Source organism: Diadema antillarum, unplaced genomic scaffold (assembly GCF_040938485.1).
Source record: "Diadema antillarum isolate AM-2024a unplaced genomic scaffold, OU_Dant_1.0 seq00000526_RagTag, whole genome shotgun sequence".
Lineage (NCBI taxonomy): Eukaryota > Metazoa > Echinodermata > Echinoidea > Diadematoida > Diadematidae > Diadema > Diadema antillarum.
Window position 1 is genome coordinate 547,810 of NW_027271478.1, and position 10,558 is coordinate 558,367.

Consider the following 10,558-nt stretch of genomic DNA (forward strand, 5'->3'; position numbering starts at 1 on the left):
TAGAATTTTATATTGTGTTTTGGAAAGATATTTCTGATATGCTTGTTAACACATTTAATTTTTCTTTACAAAATGGACGAATGTCCAGCTCACAAAGAAATGGTGTTATTACCTTGATACCGAAAAAAGACAGGGATGTCTCCTATTTGAAAAATTACAGACCAATATCTCTCTTAACAGTAGATTATAAAATCTTAGCCAAAACTTTAGCAAACCGCCTCAAAAAATATCTTTCAGACTTGATTCACCCAGACCAATCTGGTTTTTTGAAAGGAAGGCATATTGGAAATAATATCCGACTAATTATTGATATTATTGAATATACAGAATTGAATCAAATTCCTGGTGGAATCCTTCTCCTTGACATCCAAAAAGCCTTTGACAGTGTTTCCCATAATTTCCTTTTTTATGTACTTAGAAAATTTAATTTCAGTGATGGTTTCATTGATTGGATAAAGGTTTTTTATTCAGATAGAAAAAGTTATGTTTCAAACTATGGACATTTGACCAAACCAATTGATATGGAAAGAGGTATTTTCCAAGGGTGTCCCATATCCCCATATTTATTTTTGTTAGTTATTGAATGTATGGCTCTTGCTATTCGTTAGAACCCCAATATCAAAGGTATCCCAGTTTTAGAAAACGAACTGAAAATATCTTTGTTAGCAGATGACTCTACTTGTTTTATTGATGGCTCAGATAACTCCTTTAGAGCATTATTCGACACTATTACTGTATTTTCTGAGTGCTCTGGCTGTAAACTTAATATTTCTAAATCCGAAGCAATATGGATTGGCTCTATGAAAGGTTCTCCAAGATTTCCATTTTCTGAGAAAGGACTTAAGTGGAATAAATTTACTTTTAAAACTTTAGGCATTCATTTTTCTTTAAATTCAGACCAGTTATATGAACTTAACCATAAGACAAAACTCAAATCCATTGAAAATACTTTAAATTGTTGGCGCGCAAGAAATTTATCTCTGGTTGGGAAGATCTGTGTCATAAAGACCCTATTGCTGCCACAAATTCTTTATTTTTTTCAGTGCTGTGTACTAGACTTCCTAAGAAATTTTTTAAACAGCTGAATACAACACTGTACAAAATTGTGTGGAATGGTGGCAGTGATAGGGTCAAAAGACAACTGGTGTGTAATGACTACTCTTTAGCAGGTTTGAAAATGATTGATCCATAAACATACTCAGTTGCTCAAAAAATGTCATGGGTCAAAATGCTTCTTGATGACAACTTTCAAAGCATGTGGAAGTCAATTGAATTGTCAAGTTTAAATAATTTTTCTACTATAAAAGATATATTATGGAAATCACATGCTCCGACAAATGCCTTAAGCAAATTGAGATCAACTCAGTTAGCTGAATCTCTTCAAACATGGTATATATTTAGAGAAAATTTTGTTAAAAACGAGTTTGATACAGTTTTCTCTGCACTTGGTTCTTGTCAGTGCATATGGTTTAATACACATATTTCCTCTAAGTCTAAGCAGTATTTTTTGTATGAAGAGTGGTTAGACAAAGGAATTGTATATATTAGTGATTTACTTAATCCTCCCCACCCTGGTTACAAATTATTTGAAGAACTTATTCTTGATTATGATATTAGTAAAAAAGACAGGCGCAAATACAATTTCCTATTGAGAAATATACCAGATGATTGGCTAGTCACATCCGACTTAACCCCTGACAATATATTTGACGACGCTAAAAGCAAGCTTTTGAAAACTCCCAAAATTCCGACATATGCATATGATATTATGTTAGAATCATGTACTCCAGAACGACACATTTCATTTTGGAATACCCTCCATGAACATGATGGAGTTGATTGGAAAAAGACTCATATAAATAACTTTAAATGCACAATAAGTACTCGAATGCGTTCTTTTTATTTCAAGTTATTTCATAGAGCCATTGCCTTGAATGATTTTCTGTATAAAATTAAAAGAAAGGACTCCCCAAACTGTTCATTTTGTAACACTGACCCTGAAACCTATGTACATCTTTTTGTTGAATGTCCTCTAGTTAAACCCATCTGGAATGAAACTATAAACATCATTATTCAGAAAACTAAAAAACTGCTAAATGTTTCAATTTTTGAAAAAATGTTCGGTTTTCAATATGATAAATTTATTACTTATTTGTTTCTTTTACTTAAATATATTTATGTATGTAAATTTCAAAATAAACCATTAAGTTTTGAAGGATATAAATGCTTTGTTATGACCAATAAAGAACTTGAAATTTTGTATCGCAAAGAAAAATAATAAACTCCCTATTCATTTTCGGAAATGGAGATTTGTTTTTTGAATACATGTATAATGATAATCGTTACGCTGTTCAATTTGTTATTTATTTGAATTGATGTACCAAGGGACACCACGCGTGGGGGTGTATGGGCTGAGATTTCTTTCAAGTGATATGGGTTCTGTTTTGTTCTTTCAGTTACACATTTGTATATCCAAATGTATTAGAATTAATCATGTTTTGAATATAATTGTTCAGTTCTGTGATAAAATGTGCATAGAAATCAGTCCCGTGCCCTCCTGTTGGTGTTGTTTAATGGTTCTCTTGGCATTTTATAATTATTTCCTCTTATCAATTGTACGTAACACAAATTTATAATCCATGTTATTTTTGTGTTATCTACTTTTATTTTTTTTAAAGAATGTATATCGTATCATATTTGTTATACATTGTACATAGATAATATCTTGTATGAGACAAAGTGGCTGTTTTTAAATCACATCTAGAACCATTTGCTATTGCTTGAGTAGTGCTGTTTTTTTTTTTTTTTTTCTTTCTTTCTTTCCCGATGATTGTTCTTATTCATATGTTCATGTATGTATTGATTTGTTTTTTATTCCAATAAAACACAGAAAAAAAAAAGAATGGAGAAGACAAATGCCACTGGTAAAAACCAATCGCATGGTCGACGTGCGCGGCGCTACCACTTCCGGAAGTTACACCGACCCTCGCACATAAATTGGTCGGAGTTTCTTCCCACGACTGTCGTGTGGACACAAGGGTCGTGGTAAGGTATGCATTAATTTGAATTTAAATGCCGAGCCATTAATGTTTACTCCGACTAGAAATACGTCTGAACATGGCTATAGTTTACATGCACCTGGACAGTTGATGCCGACATTGGAAAAACATGTTTATGCAAGAAGGAGGAAAAATACACCAGCGTGAATGCATGGAATTCGGAAATGCGAATAACGAGTGAACAATTGAGAAGTACTGGGGCACTGCAAATGCGAATGGAATGTGACACTAAGTGGGATAACGCATGAAACAATTTTCCAGAGGTAAATATGAGAACATAGGGATGCATAGGTTCAACTTGTGCGGATGACACTTCAGTACGTTCAATTAAAAATTTCAAACATGTGACCTTCCTTAAGAGCACACGTGCACATTAAATTTGGCGTTGCCAATGAATACAAAGATGAAACATTTAAACATCAATGCAGAGACAAACGAAAAAATAAGCATGTACAACACTAGCTCTACCTTAGAGCACATCACTAATGATGATAAAGTAACAAAAAATATCAAACTACATATTTCATTCGAATCATAAGATATCGACAGCCAACCCACCCTCATCTCCCTCGTGCGATTTACAATCGCAGAATCAAGCTTTAATCCATGGTATGAAATAAATTATTAAAATCTAATTATCACAGTTTATGATAAAGTTCATTATGTAGTACAAAGCGGCATAAAAAAGAAATATTACAACCCCCTCCAAAAGAGGGCCTCATTACATTATACCTTGTGCATTTCACATAAATTTAAAACATGGAGAGAATATACTCCGGTAGCCGTGGAAGAAAAAAATGCACTCAATTCTTGCATTCTCCCTACTTAAGCACTATAGATCAGAACACAGCTGAGAGAGAGAGAGAGAGAGAGAGGGAGAGACAATAAAAAAGGCAGCACCAAATCTATCAGGATATTATAAAAAAAAACCAAATATATGATTTTTCCTATTGAGACGTTTATAAACCTAAATATACTGCTTTAGAGAGAGAAAGAGAAGTGAAGGCAAGTCTTTTATTACACCTTTGGGCTATTTATCTTCCCATAAAGAGAAATGCCACCGTATACAAACAAAAAGTGACTGGTCATCAATCTTTATAAGCGATGATGAAATTTGTGTCGTTACCGCACTTCTCTGTGCTAATGGCCAGCTTTTAAAATTTCATCGCACGAAAATAAATTTATGTATCCTGCCCATCAAAGTAACATAAGGAAATTATCTGGAGATTATCTACGACTGCCGAGTACTGGCACTATCTAAAGCGACAGCAATACAATGAAACGACATTTGCGTCAACGCAAACCAGGAGATGCAAAGGGAAAGACAAGCCGCGTGAACACAAAATATTCCAGCAGAGTGACCTGATATTGAGGTGATAGGGTCACGTTTATCTCAAAGCTACTACAGTGTATCACTCTTTTTTGACATGTACTTGACACTTAACTGACGGGATTATTATATGATTACAAATTACTTACTAAGCACGATAGACTATCACGATGAACTAGAAATGCCACTATGGCAACGGGTATGCCTCCGCCATAATGCATGATTCTCCTAGTTGGTCTATAGTACGTCTTGACAATGTGTGATGACAGCTCACCATAACTGGCAATATATCAAAATGACGTGTTTGTCAAAAATGTGTCAAATGTTCAATGAGTGAACGGCTATATTTTCTAAGAGAGCATGCAATTGGGGGTTTACGGATTTTTCTTGACTTTTGACCCTTTTATACGTTTTACATGCATTGAGGAATTTTTAAAGGTATAGAGAAAAATCGAAATTTCAACATTAAAATAGTAACTTGTTATCATTTTAACCTGGCCTTTAACCCTTGACCTTTGACCTATGACCCTAAAATTCCCAAGAGAGTCACTATCACGCAAAAAATACATAACTTTGTACTAATTGGTTTCATGATGATGCCTTGAGTCACTTCTAAAATATGGAAGAAGCTAAATTTAGCACTTTCATTTGACCTTTGATCTTTTTGGTAAAAGACTTCCCAGAGAATCCATATTGAGTAATACAAGTATACACCAAGTTTCACGAAAAAATTCTGACCCATGACCTAAAATTCCCTAGATTATCACTGCCAGTCAATACATGCATATGTACTTAGTTCTATGAAGATACCCTGAACCATTTCGGAGATATGGAGAAACAAAAATGAAATTTTAAAATTTTTCACTTGACTTTTGATCTTGGAACTTTGACCTCATAGCCCCAAATCTCTGTCTAGGAAATCTTCATGTGGTGGTGCATGTATACACTAAATTTCAAGAAAATACTTTCAGGCATTCCATAGATAAGGTGGAAATACTGAATTGTGAACAGTTGACCTTGACCTGTGACCTTTTACCTTGAGCATGTGCACCCCAAAATTGTTAGCCACAACCTTGTCCACTCGTACATACACTTATCATCAAGTTTCATTAGGATACGTCAAACGGTTTTTTTACTAATGCTGTCCACAAAATCGATAGCGGACAGACGGGCGGAAGGACGGACAACCCGAAAACATAATGCCTCCAGTGACGCTTCCTGGCGGAGGTATTAGAAATAATCTCAACCTACTAGTGCATTAAATGCTCCTGGATTGATTTAGGGGGGGGGGACCCACAATATTCAAGTCGCTTTAGTGACTTCACTTGAAGTCATACACTAAGAGTAATGTTAGTAAGTAAAGTAAGAGTGGAAGAAAATAAATTCGTTGAAGGAAAGTTTGTACCGGTTTTACTGTAGCTTAAATATATTATGTTCACAAGAAAGAATTGTAACATGTTATTGGATCTGACGCGACGTTTCCAAATGTTGAATGAAAAATTGATTGAAGCTTATCATTATGTTTTGAGGATTAAAAACTTTGATTATGTTCTGTTGGTATTTACGATACTTATTTAATGCCTATGTACGGTACTTTAAGCGAATAATAAATGAACTTTCGAGCTGTCCAGCACATAAAAATATGGCACTCTTGTGTTTAACACCAGTCTTCTCTATAATTCTTGTGGATTATATAGGGGACGCCATCCGAACACCAAATCCCTTTCGCGAACAAAATAAGCAGAAAAACGTTGTTGTGAATCGTCAGTCGGGTGAGACGTTTTGATGCATTGGATTGAGCCATTCACGATTGAGATCAGCGTTGGATTTCCACATAGCTCGGAAGAGGCGGAAAGCGTGTACAGTCGACCGCTGTAGAACACCAAACCAAAGGACCAAAACTTGTCCACAGTATAGAAAATGCGAGGGGGCGTGGTTCCGTCCATCTGCGCGCGCATGATTTTCAACGTTTCACCGTACACTGACTCGGAGTAATATGACCAATACATTTGACGCCCTATACAGGAGAAAGAATATGAGAAGTTTATTTTATTATATACAAAAAAGTATGTAAATGTTCTATCTGATAAATAAGGGAAAAATGCTACGCGTAAATTGCATATACCCATTCATTTTCATTACGGTCCAAAAGTACACAAAAACCCTGAAATATAAGCATTTGCATACATTATGTAGATTCAATACAGTATGTGTGTGTGTGCTTGTGCGTGCGTGCGTGTGTGTGTGTGTGTGTGGTCTGTGTGTGCGTATTTGTGTGATGTGTGTTTCTGTCTAATTGTATTACATCTACCAGAAAATTATATGTATCACAAAGGACGAGGTGGTTCGCTTTTTTATTTTGATGAAATGTTTCAATCAAGATTCGATATTACTAAGAGAATACAATGGCAGGATTGAGGAGTAGATCGTAGTAGATCGATAAGTTGAGCTGTGGGAGACCAAATGAAATACGCAATAACAGTGTGCTCAAGTACCTGCAGAAAACAAGAACAATTCGACTGTCGAGTAGTTTACTTAGCAATTTTGTGTATATTTCCTCTTTTCATGCAACCAATTCATGTTTCGCATACGGTTAGGCCTACTTGGCACTTCATTTATTATCCAACGACTTGAACAAGGACAACATCCCGAAAGTCATTTCGAATTCTGCGCGGGTAGAGGCACAAGATATTTGCTGCAAGACAGCTTCAAAAGAAGTGTCAAGAACGGCAGAACAGGTGACCGATGGACGAACAACAACATTTAAAATTTATGAAGATTCAGATTTTAAGTTCAGAGCCGGAAATGGCATCATAATAACCTGAAAGTTTTGATTCCTTTGACCTTGAGCTTTGATCTATCTCCTGTGTAATTCCAGGCAACTCAAGTTATTCAGCACATATTGATTCATTATTACCGGACATTCCATTCCGGCTGAAGGTATTTCTACATAATTTGCACAACATCATAGCAGTTTGACCATAGCACGGTGTTCTTTGACCTACCACTATCACTATGATATTCATTCAAAATATGTGCCAATTTATTTGCAAGCTTTTTGCCGTCTTGAATGAGCAGTGGACAGTGTACAGTAATGTTGGACCTTTATCTTTTAACTTTTACAACTGCAAGTTTCTAAAAAACAGATGCCTGTTTATCCTTTTGCCCATTTGATCAGCAATTCTATGTGACATGTATCATATTTTGGTAAAGAGTTATAAAAACAAAAGAAATAAATTTAACAGTACATCGTCAACTTCAGTTAAGTAATCTGGGTGTGACGCACAGACGGAGCGACAGACAAATGGGGATCATATATTGTACACTTTTCAGACTCAATTATAAAGGTAAAAAAAAGAATAAGAAAGACGTACGAGTTTATTCATTAGTGTAAGCCCTCAATATTCATTTTTGAAAATTACATACCGGAAATGTCTAATTCAAAGTTCTCTTCAGTTTCAGCGACGCGTGCCGTGTACTGGATTCCGATATGATGCAATAGCAGCTGTGCACCGTTCTTGAAATCCATGTCTGCTACGTAGATTCCTCGATTTACGTAGTAAACCCTCCTTCAAAAAGACAGTACTTTAAGCTGACACAAAATGACATGTTTTTGTTTTGTTTGGTGTTATTGTTGTTGATGTGCTGATGTATCAATACTGTTTTTGTATGATATCATTATGATTATAAATGTGTGAATATGTATATGTAGGTATTTTTGTATTACTTTCATTGATTTCGTTGTGTCGAGTTTCAACTGTTATCATTTATTAATGTGAAACTGGACCCTTTAGAAGGCAAGCTGAGTAAGGCAACCCATTAGTTTATCTTCAGTTTTCTTTACAATGCACCATTGTTATTTTGTGATTTTACAGTTAATAGAAAACAAACAAAAGAACAAACAAACATATCAGGTTACACACAAGTAAATGCCTTTCAAATGTCTTCACTTTGCGGACACTATCCCAGAAATATAAAAGGAAAATTGGTTCATTGGAATACTTCATGAAATATCAAAGATGTAATTTCACGGAGATAATGTTGTATACATGTATGTGCTGCGCACTTTAATTTCGTTTCATTGGTACAAAACTGAAATTGTATGGCTTTAAAGGATGGAAAGGGGAGACTGGAATACCTTATAAAATGTGACAAATAATTCCCAAAAGATGAAATTTAATTCGCAGCTGAAAGCAACATTAATGACATCAAATATGTTCATAACGCAAACCCCCAATGATGATTAGATGACGTAGATAGTGAAGTTTCATTTCATGTATTTTCCACAATTCGAGTATTCTATTAAAACTCCTCTGTGTTTTAATGTCGTTTTAACTTCGTCAAGTCGAAATTTTTGAAACCTTGAAACCCCGTTTTCCACTGGGTTCTTTACCTTTCGTCGGAATGAATTTCAAAGAAGCTGAAGTATGGCATAATAGCAGATATAGTTTCAACTTCCGTGGAAACTTCGCTCCTAATTCCTGTTCTTCTGAGGAAACCGCTCATGGTCCAGTACAGGAATCCTCCAAACTCATCTACTTCAATATCCTCCACTTCTGTGTTTGACGTGTAGACAAGAATACAATCTTCTTTTAGCATGCAGAATTGGTAAAATCGCTTCAATTGTATTTGCTTATCTCTTTTTTTACTCTTTGATATTGGAACCCTGCGTAGGAAGAATTGTTCTCACCAAAGAATTTGTTATGATTATGATCAAAACTAATTAGGGTAAGATATAAACATGATTAAGTGAATTCAGCGAGTGCAGAATTAAAAAAAAAATGTGAGTGGATTTGAAGGAAATCTGACAATGGGAATAGGAGGTGTAAATGGCGACGTTTTTATTAAATCTACTTATCGTTTCATTGGGGAAAGCTAAACAAATTCAAAATGTCTGTAGAAGGATGCCATATACCCACGTGCAAATGTATATACATACATAATATACATTATATGATATATGATTATATATATATATCATTATAATATATGATTATATGCATTATATACATATATATATATATATATATATATATATATATATATATATATATATATATAATAGTATAAAAGCGTCCATAGGGGAGTATGAAACGAGGTATCTTAAAGTGAATTTGTTCCAAACGGGAAATTTGGGATTCCCCTTTCATAAAGGGAACCCAAACCAAAATACTAATGTGGACTGAGTGAAAGCAGTAACATCAGTAGAATAATCAAAAGTGTGAGGAAAATCGGACAATCGATGCAAAAGTTATAAATTTTAAAGTGTTGGTGTTGGAACAGCTGGATGAGGAGACTTCTAGAGGTTAAGACGTATAAGTGGACAACAACATAAAGAAATAGAAAGAAAATCCCACAAAAATTCACATTTCTAGCACTATGAAAGAGCACTTGACTGACCGCTTTCAGAAAGCAGTGAGAATAATTTCTACCCTTATGACATATCTCAGTATCACGTTGATGGAATGTGTAATTTTCACCAAAACATTAAAAATTCATAACTTTTCAATCGATTGTCCGAATTTCCTCAAACTTTCTCTGATGTGTTCTACTAATGTTACTGCCTGCACTCAAACCACATTGCTCTCTGGGTTTGGGTTCCCTGTAAGGGTTTTGACAATATTTTTCAAAGCCTTTAGATTGATCCGGGGCCTCAGGACTACTCCACAGCAGGGCACAGATGGCGTAGTGTACGTAGATTGAGGACTGTACCATCAATACAATTTTGGGGGAAATTGGCAGCGATGCAAAAAACAAACAAACAAACAAACAAACAAATAAACAAACGGGTGTATGTACTCGATGTGCATAGAAAACGGGTGATTGTGGGAATTCAGGTATATCTGCTTCTCCTCAAAATGTTATTATCATTATCTTTGTCAACATACAATATTTACTAGTATAAGATGCATTTTGTGCTGTTGTCAATTAAATTCTGCATTGAGCCGATATAAATTCATGATTTTTCAAGAAGAAAAATATTAAACTCTTCCTGAATATTTTCATGCTTTTTATCAAAATGCCCAAACTATAATATATTCCGCATTTCCCCTTATGGCTGGAAGTAGCGTACATGCTTGTATGTATACGTAGATATATTCATACACATACATACATTTTCCATCATATTAAAACAGACTTGATGCATATCTGTCAGCGTGCTTCGAAA

At 34.9% G+C, this 10,558-nt stretch overlaps 1 pseudogene; it reads left to right on the forward strand.

Annotated features, from left to right (window-relative positions):
* Window positions 1-521: 521 nt before the first annotated feature.
* Window positions 522-2,321, forward strand: LOC139734453 (uncharacterized; annotated as a pseudogene).
* The last annotated feature ends 8,237 nt before the right edge of the window (window positions 2,322-10,558 follow it).